Below are 15,584 nucleotides of genomic sequence, written 5' to 3' on the forward strand. Positions count from 1 at the left end.
TCTGAGATCAGCCCAGAACCCAGCTTGAGTGGTGCTTTTGTGAGCATAGTTAAAAGCTAAAAAATGAGGAGAATGTGTGTGTACATACATGTTCATGTGTTTAAAGTTAAAACTTTAATCAGTTTAAAATGGAACTTTATCAATTTTTAAATTATAATAAACAACACCATTATATTTAGTTATACTTTCTCCAAAATGACTGTAGTAAAACTCTACACTTACAGACTTACTTAGAGGATGGCCATTATGACTTTCAGAAAAATCTAAAGAGAGACAAAATATACTCTATATATTATTGACCAGAAGCGTATTCTTTTTTTCAAGCCACGGAAAGGAAGTATTAACATTTTATGAAGCATTATAGTGTATGTAATTTTTTAAAGTTATTTTTCTCATTTGCAGAATATCAATTTTTCTGTAAAGTAGTGTTTTATACAAGATCTGCTAGTTGTCACTTCCATCTGCATTATTTGTACCCAATTTTAAAGGTAACAAACATGCATTATAGCATAAGTTAAAAATAACTATGTAGAAATTAACTAATATGCCCCAATTAAAGATATTAATTTCAAAACTGCTTCATTTAGATGATTTATTATTTATTCACTATTAAAATGGTTAAGTGTCTCAATTTAAATCCATTTAAATTCATTTTTATTATCAAATATTGAGAGAGAAGTCTGGTAATTATTTTGTAAAATAATGAAAATCTTCCTTTTACCTAAATCTTATCATTATAAAATTTATTTGACTGTGATAATATCACAATTCTAAGTATTATTTGTGTGGATCACATTTCATACTCATATTGTGAGATTGTATATACATGAATTAGGAGAACTTGTTAATAAAACAATAACATTATTACCTCTTTTAGTAGAACTCATGGAAGTTATAGCTCTCAGTAGGGGATTTTTAAAAGAAAACTCCCCTGCCAGAGTTACCCAGATATGTCTTTTAAATATGAAAATCCACTTTGCATTGATCATAGGCTTTATAAAGAAGACTGTTGATGTCAATACTAAAAATATCCCAAAGAATTTCTAATTGTTCCAGAAAATTTCTGAGCAATCACTGTTTTGGTGATTAAACTGACCATACCAGATCAAGGTGAGCAGAGGAGAGGCACTTTACTTTTTATAAACACCCATTATGAGCACAAACAGTTTTTGGACACTTTACATTTATTATTATACTTGATATTCATAATTAGTTCATGATGAAGCAATTATTATGTCCTGATTACAGAGGAGAAAGTGAAGGCTCAGGGAGGTAGGTAATTTGCCTAGGACCAAATACCTGGTAATAAACGAAATAAAAATTTATAATTTAGGTCTTTTGACTTGAATGTCTTTACTATTCCATTATGCTTTATGTATTCTTCCCAGAGAATGCAATTGCTGTTTCATTGTAATATGAATTATTTTTAAATGGATTATCTATAAGTAGTTGCCCAATTATATTCGTTCAGTAAAATTAACTTAAAATTTACAGAAGGTGTAAGGTTCAAATTATTCATTCATTGATATCCATCAAGAATTTGACAAAGTAAACTGAAAAAAATTACTGAAAAAAATTATTAATGGGGCCCCAAAACATATAAGAAATGCTTTACACTGGTAGCTTGAAGCTTAGGTCATATTTACGGAAGGTTGGACTAATCATCAGCCTGAGAGCCAGATGTTTCTACTCCTTTGTCTCTTTTTCTAACCTCTTTTCTTCCTTTTTTTTCTATGATTTGGTATATTAGAGGTGAAGCAGCTCCTTGATCTCTGCCCAGTCATCCAGGATTTGGAGAACTCTGAATTAGAAAAGGAGACCGTAAATACATGGCCATATTATCTACTCTCTGATCTGCTGCTTTTGTCCTCTTTCCATTTCAAATCAGATCCCGATGTGTCTCTCATTCTAGCTTTATGTTTCTGAGAGGGTGCTGTGCTTTTTCTTTTCAAACATATAAAATCTTTTGGTATTTTTCCACTCATGTTTATAATTCTGAATTTGATTTGACATTTATATTTTCTAAATTTTAATGTAAGACCTTTCTACCATACTTTGTTCCTCATTTAAGATTTGTTGCAAAATTTTAATTAACAGATTGAACAACAAAAGAACCCGCTGAACACCCACTGGTTTTTGTTTTTTTTTAAGGGGGAAACATTCTATAAAAAACACTGAACACTGTAAGACACACACTGATGAACACGTACTGCTTAATGAAATTCATCACCACCTAAATTCAGTTCCTTCTTTCGCACCTCATCGCCTCTCCCCCCTACACGCACACACAGGCACCCCCCCAAAGTCCAGTTTTAATAGCATATACAATATACATTTTTAAAAGAAGGTTTGTAAAACTGGAAATTTTGTGTGTCAAATAGAGGAGATGAATATTTCTCGGATGTCTGACTTTCGTTCTGTTGAATCCCCCAGACGGCTGCTCTGTTTGTGCCATCATAATTTAAGGACCATTTAAAATATTACTAATTTCTTTAAAAAAACATGCAAAAGTGTTTTAGCATAGGCTTTTTAAAGAAACAGATTTTTTTTAGAAAATTAAATACTAATAACTAGAGATAAACCAAAAGCATCCTAAGGAAAAATTTTATTGTCTGTAGATAATAGCAATTTTGAGCAAAGTTTTTTCTTTTAACTTAAAGTATATGACAGGTAGTGTTCAGTCATTTTGTAATCTAAATTCTAGAAAACATCATTTTGGACTATACTTAGTATAGGTGTAAGCATATATAGCATAGATATAAGAATGAAGAAGCACTTGTTTATACATAATTACTTAAGTTTCAGGGGAAAGAATGCCCAATGATTTTTTACATAAGCAGGGTTTAGTCCATAAAGAGGATAGAAATATCTTATCTTCTATTCAGTTAACAGGTTTTAGCAGTTTTCTGAATACTTATGAGTAGCTCAGAAATTCATATAAGTTCATGTAATTTGCACAGCATCTGTTGTGAAAATATAAAGTGATAATTTACATCCAATTGAAATATTTTTCATTAGATAAAATGCTTTAATAAACTTACAAACTTATATAAGAAACTAGTAGTGCTTGAGAATAAAATGAGTCAATTTTCTACATGCAAAAATCAAAGTATTGGTCAACTAGAAAGGAATAAGAGTCAGTCTTTATGTAGAATTTCAATACATTGACTGTTTCTTTTAAAAATGTGTTTCCTTAATGCCTTACAATTTAAGTAAGTTATTTGAAAGCATTTCTGTTCTTTGGGTGCAACCTTATTAAACTACTAAAAATAGATATCTACCAACCATCCAGTAGCTTCTACAGAAGTGGAAATTTCAAATGCTTTTTTACATACTCACCTTTTTGGCTTTTAAATATTTTCCAATTGTACTACATGGGAATATAAGCAACCCTGGCTTAAAAGGAAGTTAAAGGGTTTTGTGTTTTTTTTAATTTATTTCTTCTGATACAAGAATTCTTTACCTTTAAAAAATAAGCTTATATCTAATTTGGCAGGTAATTATGCAAATGCATTCTGTTAGGGCAGATTCCAATGGTAAATCATAAAATAAACTTAAGAAAAAATGGGGAGTGAAGTAAAGAGAAAGTTGGTGAGTCTTATTTTTTTCTCTAAATATTTTTAGTCGTCTTTACCACTGCTGTTGGGTCATCTCTCTTAGCTGTCCTAAAGAGCCTCCGTCAGTCTGGAGGGGGAAGCCATGTGTCCACGAATACTTATTTAGTACTCAAGGACAGATGGCCTGGAATTGCTGAAGAAGACCTTAAGATATATTTATCTAAAAAGGAAAGAAAAAAAACAATCAAAGAGGAAATATATTAGAGAAGAGTCAAATGTATGGTCAGGGAAAGTGCGTGCATGAACACACACATGCACATGCACACGAAATGCCTACAACTGAAGATAAACCATAAAGTAAGTAAGATCTGATACTTTACACATTTCCTTCTCTGTAGAAACTAATTTTCCTTTATTTTGAACTGTTGCCTTTTAAGCAGAAACTTGATAGTCACTTCCAATCTGAATTTTGTCTCTCTTTTGATATATAATACATCTTTTGCCCGTTGTAGCATCCAAACTTGACATACAAATTTTGATTCACAAAAACTCAACAGGTTTATTTAAATCATGCTGAATTAAATTGAAATCCTTGAAACCCTAAGAGTCAATACTTTAGCATGATTTGTTTTAGTCTATCATAATTAATTTATCTTGCTTATTTCATTTTTTCCTGTGATTTAAGAAAACATACACACTATTGCCCAATGCAAACCTCATTAAAGAGGGTTTCCAGTGCGCTGGAAGTGGGGGAGGAAGTGGGGGTACAGAGTGGACAGGCATTAGGGAAGTGGGGGAGGAAGTGCGGGTGTGGAATGGACGGGCATTAGGGAAGTGGGGGAGGAAGTAGGGGTACAGAGTGGACGGGCATTAGGGAAGTGGGGGAGGAAGTAGGGGTACAGAGTGGACGGGCATTAGGGAAGTGGGGGAGGAAGTAGGGGTACAGAGTGGACAGGCATTAGGGAAGTGGGGGAGGAAGTAGGGGTACAGAGTGGACAGGCATTAGGGAAGTGGGGGAGGAAGTAGGGGTACAGAGTGGACAGGCATTAGGGAAGTGGGGGAGGAAGTAGGGGTACAGAGTGGACAGGCACTAGGGAAGTGGGGGAGGAAGTAGGGTACGGAGTGGACAGGCATTAGGGAAGTGGGGGAGGAAGTAGGGGTACAGAGTGGACGGGCATTAGGGAAGTGGGGGAGGAAGTGCGGGTGCGGAATGGACGAGCATTAGGGCCTCAGTAGGTATTGTGTTTTTAAATAGAAAGACTCTGTGAAATGTTGTGAGATGATAGTGACAATAGTGGATTTTTATTATGTATTTTTTCCTTTCCAAGTTATCAAATTAACATTTTTTCATTTTCTTCAGATTTATTCTATTTTAACCATGCTCTAATCATGCCAGGTAACAGAAGACTGTTGCTTCAATTGCCAGGTTTTCTGTTTCTCATAAAACAAATATTAGATTCCAAATTTCTTCTTATTGCCTTCTGAGTTGTCATGGTTATCAAGTGACACCTTCTCTAAATTCTTTCTCATTTTAATTCTTTTGCATGCTTTGTATAAATAAGCTGCTTGAAAATCAAGAGAAAAATAAACCATCAAGCTTGGGTGCTAAAAGATGCAAGAAACACAAGAAAAAAATATTTTGTTAACCACAAATTGAAATTGGAAAGATTTTATCCTGAAGCATTAACTGTCATTAAATAGAAGTCTAAAAAATACCTGCTTTACATAATGGTTCTCTGAACAAGCTCTGGGTAAGTTGTAGCCAGCTAAGTGTGTGATTCTTGCATTGTGGTTAGTGCTCCTCTGTAACCCCCTTCACCAATCCCCTGCCAACACACACACCCACCACCCACCGCCACCAATGGAGCAGGCAGAAAGGATGCTGGATCATTCTAAAGTAAATATAAGGGATACTTTTTTGGATACAAGCACCTTTAAAAATAGAAAGGCAAGACGAGTCATAAACAGAACCTTTGAAAAAGGACAATACTTTTGTCTTACAAAAATATCTGTTGCTCGGATGAGTATTTATTTAGAACAAACACTGAGTGCTTCAGATTACCCCTCAGAAGGTGTGCTGGGTGGTGGCTCTCTGTGGACTTGGCCCCAGGGGAGGTCAGCCTGACACCCGGCCTGTTAGCTCAGCAATTTCCCAGTGGTCAGCCCGTCTTGCCATAATCATATGCTGGCGCCCCAAGCCTGTTTCTTAACTGTACTCTATGCCTTCTAATGAAAGCATCCCAAAATATCCACAACTACTCCAATTCTGGGGCAGCCGTGCCCTCAGACTGGACTGCAGAACACACTGCGTTTGCTCAGACAGAACAGTTGATAAAAACCTTCCTGCCACGAGGACTGAAATGCTAACTCCCTGTTAGTTTTGTTACTTCAGAGCTTATGAGTAATTGCATGAGTTCCAGAATCTTTAAACTACATCTGATTAGGAAGCTCTAACGCCAATATGTAACACCCCGATTTCTTGTGACTTGGAAGCTTCACAATGACGTAAAGAAAATATAGGAAAAATGTGATTATAAAACAACTTTTGTGCTGAATATAATGATTCTAATACTAATAACAACAGAAAGTAATGCATGAAAATTAAAAGAGAGAATTCTTTCGAAAGTTATTTTAAAAATGAGTTCCACCTCCTATACAAATGGGGAATGATATTTTTATTTTTCCTAAGGGATCATCCCAATATTACTTAATTTATGGAGGAACTACAGTAAAGGGGCTGTGGATAAATGTGTGAATGGATTTTACTAGAAACTTTTAGATACACTTTCAGAAGCTTGAGGATAATAAAACAAAATGGGTGCGTGTGTACCACGGTTTATGAAAAGTTTAAATGTAATAGCAAGCAAATAAACAAAAAGAAGCTGTATTTAAATTCAACAGGTCTTTCTCTGAGAAATTCACTGTGTTAAGCCTTAGTGTGTTAAAATAAGGTAACTCCATGTCTTCTCCAATGTGACTTGAATAGAAATTAAATTTAACAACCTGTTAATGAAATAAGTGAAAAATAAAACCCAGAGTATTCCCAACTGTTATTTTGCCATGTTTCATATGCATTAGGAAGCTTTGAAGCCTTTTCAAAATATAGAGTGGGTCAAAACTAGGTTAATAGTTGTTCGCATGGAAAACAATGCAATAATTAATAAAGAATAGTACAAATTAACTGTTTCACATACTCACAGCTGTAAACCTACTTGTATCGCACTTTGTCACCCTGTAATGTTCATAGATACACTGTACAACATGATTCTTAGAAGTGCCCTTTTGTATTTGATAATATCAGCTAGAGCATATGTTCAAACTACCCTCCTGGTTTTAAAGCTTTTATTTTCTTCAGGGAAAAAAAAAATTACTTGTAAAAAAAGAATAATACAGAATATGTTCACATAGTTTTGTTAAAAATACAGAGCACTATCATTTATATCATAGTGACTTTCTCCCTGAAAGTATGCTTTGTAAATGTGATGGAGAAGGAAAAAAAATCTTTTATTATCACAACTGTGGAAAGCCTTATTGTTTACACTTGCTCCTAAGCATAGCAGAGTTAAAACACGTCAGGATGTTGAATAGAAAAAAAACTAACAAATTACTAATAGGATTCCTCGCATGCATTTAAGTACATGTTGGCAAAAATAATTTCTCTGTTACTTAGTTAAAAATATAATATTAAAGGCCCAAAGTTTGATTTAGTGTTTTTAGAACTAACTTACTACCTTATAAAGTTCACAGATTTAAAATCTAAATGCCTCTCTTTGCTGAGAGTCAATAAGATTTCTTAAATGTATGCAAACATATTTATATATAGTGTACAAATATAAATGTATATATAGATTATATTAAATATATGTATATATCATTATGTATGTCTTCATATATATGTATAATAATTACAGTCAACTGCCTACAACTAGAAAAGAAAGCATAAATTCACTTTAACATAGGAACCCCTGGGGTTTTAGCTGCAGCCTTATTTTTCTGTCTCCACTGGGAAAGGGAGGTGGGACAAAACTTCTAGAGTAACAGTGTTGAAAACAAGTGAAAGTCAACTTACCTTGCTGATCTTTCATATGCTTCTTTCTTTAACTACAGAGTTCTCTTTTTCTTTTCAGAAATCACTTATTTTTTTTATTGCAGTCTAGCTTTTCCCTTACAAAGTAACCCCTTGTGTCCTACCTTGGGCTCCTTACTGAATGATCTCTTTTTCTTCTAATTATATTTCTTCACCTTGGGAGGGATTCACACCACTTCAGGATAAGCAACCCAGAAGACCCTAAGGTCAGGTGTGCCCTAGAATGTGACTTTAGAAATTACAGTCATGGAATAAGAACAGGAGAGGGAAAGAAAAGGCAGAATGGGGAGTTTGTAACAATATAGAGGCTCATTCTGAGGAATAATTAACCGAACAAATAGCCTATGTTACATCACTTTCTTGAACTCTCAGAGGACAGAGGAAAGAATTTAGGAAGCTCGTCTGAATCTGCTTCCTAAAGCCCATGGGGTTAACAAATTAGTTGTATTATGGTCAAGCCTCAGAGTTTTATTTCTTAAGTACTTCCTTCTCTACAGTTCAAAAATCAGTGCTGTTTACAAATTAGCAGAACACAGAGTGGCAACACCATAGTACACATCAAAGATACTCAAATTTAAAATATCTATAGAAGAGGAAATAGACTTAACCTGATAGCTGGCTTTTATTCCTGCTAAAAATGGGGTTCGATGAAGAAACTAATGGAAGTCAGCTGAAGAGTTTTCTAAGATAATTCTTGAAGTAAAAGGAACATCTATTTTGGGAGAAGTATGGGGACATTTGTGAAATACAAACTCTTCAGGTAGAGGAATTATCAGTAGAAAAGAGAGAAACATTAACAGAGCTTTTAAACCAAATCTTCAGCTGGGCTTTTGTTTAACACATATGCAAATGTGTGCACTGCTTCATTTGAATATTTACTGCATTTGTGAAGAAAATCAGGGGATTATAGCCTCTTCCCAGCTGTGTTTTAGTTAATGACTGGTCAGCCTATTAATCTGTTCCACTAAATGGATTCTCTTCACAAGTAATACCTTTTTTTTTTTTTACTCTGCCTAGAAATTCTTCACATAAACAATAGTGGGGGGAAACAGCAAACCCAATTCAGAGAGAGTTGTGTACCAAAAGGGAATATATTGTCTCAGAATCATTGGAAATAAGCAAGAAAGTTAGTTAATGATGGTGACTTTTGCATTTTTATAACAAAGCAAACATTTGCTATCAAATATTGTGGAGGAAAGGGAGTTAGCAAATCAAAATTCCTCTTTACTGAGAATTAATTCAAGATGCTGTCTTAAGTGGCCTTTCTCTTTCTTCCTCAGTATTGCTCCCTATTGTCCCCTGTGAGTATAAACAAGCATTAATAAAAATGTTGTGAATTACTTGGGCAGTTATTAATATTTGACAAATTCATTGGAATGTAAATTTCACTATTTCCCCATATCTTCTCACTGTCAACAAAGCACAGAAAGATAAAGAGTAAACAGAATTTCTTTAGCAACCAAATGCAGTGCACTGTCCTTACTCAAACCAACTAAATCAGAAGCATCATTGCTAGTTACAAGATTAAAGACTTGTATCATGAAAAGTTTATTTCTAAGGATTTTTTCTTTCTATTAAGTGAGAGGCAGAAGAAGACAGAGAGGCAGAGACAGACTGCTGCATGTGCCCGACCAGGATCCACTGGCAAGTCCCCTACTGGAAGATGCTCTGCCCATCTGGGGCCACTGCTCCATTGCTCAGTAAATCAGCCACTTCAGCGCCTCAGGTGAGGCCATCCTCAGCATCCTGGGCCAAACTGCTTGAACCATTTCAGTCATGGCTATGAGAGGGGAATAGAGAGAGACAGAGAGAGTGAAAGAGAGAGAAAGGGAATGGGAAGGGGTGGAGAAGCAGATGGTCATTTCTCCTGTGTGCTCTTACTGGGAATGAAACCCGGGACTTCCACACTCTGCGTGGATGCTCTACCGCTGAGCCAACCAGCCAGGGCCCATTTATAAGGATTAATGGTGAGTAAATCTTTAGGACAAAAGCTCTAACATAATAACATACATTTAATAATCTATTATTTATAGAGTTTATTTTCTGGTAAGTATATATGTCTCAATCAATAAGAGAAAGTTTTTCTTATTCTCCAAGATGTCTTTCTTCTTTATTTCCTTTCATATTTAATTTAATATAGATCCACTCTTCTGGGTAAGAACATGCACTAGTTCTCATAAGTCAGAATTAACCCAAGGAAATAAATGAACCAAATTCCTACCATCAAAATTCTGTATATTTCTGTTTGTGTCTAAGAAAAGCCTGGACTTTGATTTGTTTTATTAGTGAGGTGATTTTTACAGAACAAATATAAACAGATTATTTATCAAATGTATTAATACTTAAGATGACTTACATAAGCAACTAGTTTCTACTTGTTTATGTTTAAAGTAATGCTGCAAATAAATAGATAACAGCAGCGAACCGAAGAGTGCCTTGTACATGAAGAACCATTTCTGGAGGAAAATGATTGTTTTCTTCAGGTGGAAAAATTGAGTATCATATATTAAACTGACAACTCAAATATTTACAGAACAAAACAAATAATAAAAGAAGAGATGTCATACCTCAAGATAAACAGAGAAGTAATAATAGTGTCAATGAAAGAATATTACAAGAATTCTACCTAAGATTTATCTAATTTTTTGCTAAGATTAAATTAGTTCAGTCTATGATACTTAAAAACATTCAAAAGAGCAGTAAGAAGCTTCAGGTATACATTTCACGCCACACTTCTACATCAGAGGCGAATGGTGTGTACACCTCCCTGGCATCATTTTCTCCCCTTTCTCCATCAGCTTCTAAACGTCTCGCAAGCTCCTCAGGCATATTTCTTGTTTGTTCCTTCTGTGGGGCAGAAGCAGACAGATTGGTGGATCAGATAGTGTAATATACTGTATACTGCATTTCAAATGTGCCTTTTTTAAAGCAGCAGATTTATTGATTTTCTTAAGTAGAAAATATGCACCCGGACATTAGACAAACACAGACTAAACACAGACTGAGGAAAAGCTGATAATTTGATTAAACTGACTGAGCTTTGTTGTCTGTATTTGGGGAATTTCCAATAATACACAAGTGCCAAGAGCCCCTCTTCTTCTGAGTTTAACAAACGTAATCCTGAAGCACAATGAATTTCTCAATTATACTGTATTTAGAGAATTCTTTTTCTTTAGAAAAATATTTTGATGGACCTATATATTTCTATAAGAGGAAGGCGAGGTGAAAATATTGCTTTGCTCAAGATATGGGACTTCATTCAGAAAATGACAAGTATCGATTAGGCAAAAAACATTAGGTCTAAAGCACTAATATATATCATCTATCTATCTATCTATCTATCTATCTATCTATCTATCAATCATCTATCTATCACCTATCTGTCATCAAGATTACAGAGATATAATTGATAAGATGTAATTTCCTCAATTTTAGGGGCCAAATATTACAGATTTATAATGCTTCAAAGTATAGGTATCATTTCACATGTCTTAGCAGTTTTATTGTCTTGAGATTTCAAAAAGCTCTGGTTATTTAATTTGCCCTTCCGGATGCCTGCAATGAAATTAGTGGTAGCAGGTGTGCGTAGGTGTGGAGCTACAGGGATGAGGGAATAGAGCTGAAAATATGTGAGGATTACTGTGTTTTGTGAATTAGTTGAATGAGACCTTGTAAATTTTTATCATGAACACCTCTGAACTCTCCTGGTATCTTTTTTTCCCTCTCATTTGTGCCATGATATTGAGAGGAAGACCTAATTCTCTAGTATTCTTTAAGGACCAGGCTACAAAATAAACATTCCTAGCTACTTAACCATAAACACTTTCATCTATTTTCTAGGCCTACTTTTACTAGGTTTTTAATTATTCTTTTCTCATATTGTTCTACACCTTTCATTAACTATTCTTTCACCATAATATTCTGTCTCTTTTCTACTGGCTCAGTCTTCAGGTTTTTATGTCTTATAATGACACTTCCTGCTTTCTAGTTTTTGTTCAGTCCAGTTTATACTGAATATCATTTCCAGAACTCTCTAATTATCCCAGACAATTTGGGGTAAGGTTCCAGAACTCTGCATGTATTCCAGCTAAGTTAAATAGTGAGAGAACTGATTACAACTTCTCATAAATTTTTTGTGCTTATATTTGAAACCCTGGATTCTTATTCTTAGCCTATACAATCTATCTATCTATCATCTATCTATCTATCTATCTATCTATCTATCTATCTATCTATCTATCATCTATCATCTATTACCTATCTATCTATCATCTATCTATCATCATTATTTTCCTCCTCAGCAAAGACTTGGGCTGCAAACAGTCAATCATTATGGTAACTAATATATTCATAACCCAGAAAATCACTAATTTCTTAACAATTGTTGATTGTTACTGGGACAGCTAAAGTATTAGCAAGATTATCTCAATTTTGTCTTTAGTTCCTTACTGAAATGAATTTAAATTACAGATTCTACTATCCTTAAAATTTCCTTTGAGTAAGGATATTCATGTACAAATTAAAGTAATGCTGAATGAAGTTTAAAATCATTTCTCCTTTTTTAGTATTAAAATAGAAATTTATTTAATGATTCATCTCATCTGGCCTGAAGATATTTTAACAAAGCCACATAGGAGATAGATTGAAAATAATTTTTATCGATTCTTTTTCTGATATTCCTTTCTGCCTTTCCACTAACTTTTTTTCACCCTTCATAAACTCATTAGGGAAAATAACATAAAAGGAAAAACAAATTGCCAAATTTTAGAGGGCATTTCATAGTAGTACGAAGTTTATCCCAATAACTTCCAGAGGCAATTCAAGTCTATTTCATCTCATTTTATCATGTATAATTTTAGAACTTATAAATTATATATATTCTTTTGGGGCTTCTAAGAACTAAATCATATGTAACCAAATTATAACTTGTTTTAATTTGACATACATTTTCTTGCTCTTTCAATCAGCTCTTTCGAAAAAAGATCTGGGGTTAAAAAGTAGATATCACTGTATTAAATACAACATGCAAGTGCTTAATGCTAAGGTGAGAGTTTTCTTTAGAGGAAACAGATTGAATGACTACAAGTCAGAAAATCTAATTCATCTTGTAATTCTACCTTGGGCAAGTCATTGTCCTCATCTACAAAATCACAAAGTGAGATTCTAACTTACAGCTCTAAAGTCATATATTTAAGTTCTATAGATTTATTTTTGTCTTTGTGAAAACTTTTGATAATGATGAAAATCTTTAAACTCGGTAATTACGGTTTCACTACATTCTCAGACATTTGGGTATTGAATCAAACTTTTCCACGACCCATGCTCCACGATAGCTAATTCAAATCAAGAAACTGCTGTGGGTGGTGTAGGTGTGTGTGCTAGCAGCACACAGGAAACTTTACCAGGGTATCAACTGAAAGAAAGCACACATGGAAATACGCTGTTGCCCATACTAAGACCTCTGCAGCGGACCGAGGCCTTTCATCTCCCAAGCATGGCCACCCACAAATGCCATCACATGATCCACCTTCTCTTTTTTAAAAAAAGTACTAAGGCCCTGGCTGGTTGGCTCAGCGGTAGAGCGTCGGCCTAGCGTGCGGAGGACCCGGGTTCGATTCCCGGCCAGGGCACACAGGAGAAGCGTCCATTTGCTTCTCCACCCCTCCGCCGCGCTTTCCCTCTCTGTCTCTCTCTTCCCCTCCCGCAGCCAAGGCTCCATTGGAGAAAAGATGGCCCGGGCGCTGGGGATGGCTCTGTGGCCTCTGCCTCAGGCGCTAGAGTGGCTCTGGTCGCAACATGGCGACGCCCAGGATGGGCAGAGCATCACCCCCTGGTGGGCAGAGCGTTGCCCCTGGTGGGCATGCCGGGTGGATCCCGGTCGGGCGCATGCGGGAGCCTGTCTGACTGTCTCTCCCTGTTTCTAGCTTCAGAAAAATGGGAAAAAAAAGAAAAAAAAAAAAGAAAAAAAGAGTACTAAGTATAGACTTTTATGATATGAGTTTTGCTGATGATGTATCTCCCAAATACCTTCAAATAACTGGCATTTCTTAACAAAGTTATAATGCATTTTTTAACCAAAATTTTAAATATAGATTTTCCTCATAGAAATGAAAATTTCTTAGGCTTTAGTGGAACTACGGAATAAGAAAGACTTTGTAGTCTCTACTAATAAAATCAGTTTTGATGTTATTTCCCATCTTTAAGTAGTAAGACAGATTGTTGCCCTACATATAGCTTATTATATTATTTTTTAAAGTATCAGAAAGATTTCATTAATTGTTCTTTTTAAGTACTCTTATTTTGCCCTGGCCAGGTAGCTCAGTTGGTTAGAGTGTTGTCTCAATATGCTAAGGTAGTGAGTTCGATCCCTGGTCAGGGCACACACAAGAATCAACCGATGAGTGTACAAATACGTGCAAGAGCCAATGGGTGTTTCTCTCTCTTGCTCTCTCCCTTCCTCTCTCTCTCTCTTAACCAATATAAGTCTTATTTTTTAAAAGCTATTTATTTATTCAAACTTTCTTTCCCCTTAATTCTATATAGGTATAGCCATGCAAATAAAATTATGTTTACCATTTTATACGCAAACATGAAGGTTTTTAGAAAACAGAAGGATTCAGTGCCCATATCATGTCGTTCAACCAACAAAATGCATTCAGAAAATTAAAAGCTACTTCCTCTAACCATTAGTAGTATCATAATTATTTTAGTCAATCACTTAAATAATACATAGTAATAAAAATACAAAATTTTCTTTAATAGTAATTTAATTATTTTATTTTATATTTATTCAGAAGATGTTTATCAATATTAATCTATATTATTTGAACAGATATTAATGGAGGATGATATAAATAAGATCCTGGTTTATTTTATTTTATTTTACAGAGGCAGAGAGAGAGTCAGAGAGAGGGATAAATAGGGACAGACAGGAACAAAGAGAGATGAGAAGCATCAATCATCAGTTTTTTGTTGCAACACCTTAGTTGTTCATTGATTGCTTTCTCATATGTGCCTTGACCGTGGGCCTTCAGCAGACCGAGAAACCCCTTGCTCAATCCAGCGACCTTGGGTCCAAGCTGGTGAGCTTTGCTCAAACCAGATGAGCCCACGCTCAAGCTGGCAACCTCGTGGTCTCGAACCTGGGTCCTCTGCATCCCAATCTGATGCTCTATCCACTGCACCACCGCCTGGTCAGGCAAGATCTGGTTTAGATATAAAGGTATTCTTTATATTTTAGAGGACAAAAGAAGTGAGTACAAATAACTATAGCACAAAGTTGAATACAGTAAGAAACTGAAGTTTAAAAGTGACTGTGTGTGTGTAACAATGAAAGTTTTGGTAAGTAGAAACAGGGAAGATTTCATTTGAAGTTGACAACCGGGTTGCCTTTCGTGAGGGGGTGAAAAGTGGGAAAAGTGGGGAAGTCTCTTGACCACATGAAAGTAACTGCATCACCAAGATGTAATTATTTGAGTTTATTCAAGAATGTAAGTGTGATTTAACTTTACCAGTGCAGGGTGATTAGAAGAGATGTTTAGATGATACATCATAAAAATTAGGTTTAACCTGATTTTTAGAGGGCCTTGAAAATCAAGGTACAGCCTAGAGTTTGTTTGACAGGAAAGGAAGACCCATGAAGAGGATAAAGGTATGAGTAAAGGAATAGCTAACAATGGTGAACTGGAGACAGAAATGAGCAGGCAAGAGAGATAGTCAGAAATAAACATCAATACAGTCAAAGTACAGAGGCATTAGAAAATTTAAATCTTTGTTATTTTTAGCCATTAAGTTATAAAGTGATTTGCTACCCAGAAGTAAGCAACTGAAACAATTGACAATACTTAAAAACATAAAACTGTCAAAAAATAACAAAAAATCATACAACTGTCACATAAAAACATGGGGGAAAAAGTAAATGCATCATTTAGGGACAGAAT

At 35.0% G+C, this 15,584-nt stretch overlaps 1 long non-coding RNA gene across 1 annotated transcript; it reads left to right on the forward strand.

Moving 5' to 3' along the window:
* The first annotated feature begins 3,790 nt into the window (after positions 1 to 3,790).
* LOC136333459 (uncharacterized) lies at positions 3,791 to 9,350 on the forward strand. Its single transcript, XR_010731039.1, has 3 exons — positions 3,791 to 3,914; positions 5,120 to 5,308; positions 9,224 to 9,350. It is a non-coding gene; the product is annotated as an uncharacterized lncRNA (long non-coding RNA).
* The last annotated feature ends 6,234 nt before the right edge of the window (positions 9,351 to 15,584 follow it).

This window comes from Saccopteryx bilineata, chromosome 4 (assembly GCF_036850765.1).
Source record: "Saccopteryx bilineata isolate mSacBil1 chromosome 4, mSacBil1_pri_phased_curated, whole genome shotgun sequence".
Taxonomy (NCBI): domain Eukaryota; kingdom Metazoa; phylum Chordata; class Mammalia; order Chiroptera; family Emballonuridae; genus Saccopteryx; species Saccopteryx bilineata.